Source organism: Rhincodon typus, chromosome 12, assembly GCF_021869965.1.
Source record: "Rhincodon typus isolate 14 chromosome 12, sRhiTyp1.1, whole genome shotgun sequence".
Taxonomy (NCBI): domain Eukaryota; kingdom Metazoa; phylum Chordata; class Chondrichthyes; order Orectolobiformes; family Rhincodontidae; genus Rhincodon; species Rhincodon typus.
The window spans coordinates 2945656-2947131 of NC_063343.1; positions in this window are offsets into that span (position 1 = coordinate 2945656).

The following is a 1476-nucleotide window of genomic DNA, read 5'->3' on the forward strand; positions in this document are numbered from 1 at the left end:
CAATCACGGCCCGCCGTCCGAGCTAACCAATCCGATTGTACACGCTCTAGCCAGTCACAACGCGACACAGCCCAGCCTCCCAATCACAGCCCGCCGTCCGGGCTAACCAATCCGATTGTACACGCTCCAGCCAATCACAGCGCAGCTCTGCGCAGCCTCCCAATCACAGCCCGCGGTCGGTTCTAACCCGATCGGTGACCCTTCCAGCCAATCACAACACAGCGACGTGCAACCTCCCAATCACAGCCCAAGATATTATCCAACCAATAGGATTGGAAATCCTGCAGCCAGTCACAACACAGGGAACCGCGAAACCTCCCAATCACCGCCCAGGATCTGATCTAACCAATCGGAGCGCGCAATATCTGGACCAATCGTAGTCTTGACCGGTCAGACTAGATATCCATCAGCCAATCCTAGAGCAGCATCTGTACTGTCCAATCATAGTGCACATAGAGCCAATCAATGCCCAGATCCTGACAGACCTGCTGAGTTTTTCCAGCAGTTTCTGCTTTTGTCTCTGATTTTCAGGATCCACAGTTTTTCTCGGTCCTGGTTTCCCCAAATATTCTAGCAATGCAGTTGATGGCAATCACTAGCTAATGAGTGTCACTGTCCACCTGGGAAATTCTGTGTCATGGGTTCTATGGGTCTTGGTGTGGCCCAGTCCGAGAGACACATCTCCCACCACATGTCTGGCAGATGTTTCTAGGAAGTGCAAGTGATCCTTGGTCTTGAGATCATTGACATTGTACGGTACGGCAGCTGTGAAGCACAGTCTCAAGGCGGAATTAAATAAAACTTCAAACTCCCGTTGGTCAGCCTGAGACCTGACTTCCTTAAGGTTGGGGTGGAAGGTGCCTGAAGTTCACCTGGACCATCTCTGATACCTCTCTCCCCTTCCTGGACCTCTCTGTTTCCATCTCTGGCAACCACCTGGAAGCCGATATCCATTTCAAGCCGACCGACTCCCACAGCTACCTAGAGTACACCTCCTCCCACCCACCTTCCTGCAAAAATGCCATCCCCTATTCCCAATTCCTTTGCCTCCGCCGCATCTGCTCCCAGGATGAGGCATTCCACTCCCTTACATCTCAGATGTCCTCGTTTTTCAAGGACCGCAACTTCCCCCCCTTAGTGGTCGAGAACGCCCTCGACCGTGTCTCCCGCATTTCCTGAAACTCATCCCTCACAACCCCTCCCCGCAATAACAACCAAAACAGAATCCCCTTCGTCCTCACGTACCACCCCACCAACCTCCGGATCCAACGCATCATCCTCCAACACTTCTGCCATCTGCAATCCGACCCCACCACCAAAGACATTTTTCCCTCCCCACCCTTAACTGCTTTCCGGAGGGACCACTCTCTCCGTGACTCCCTTGTCTGCTCCACACTCCCCACCAGCCCCACCACACCCAGCACTTTTCCCTGCAACCGCAGAAAGTGCTACACCTGCCCCCACACCTCCTCTCTC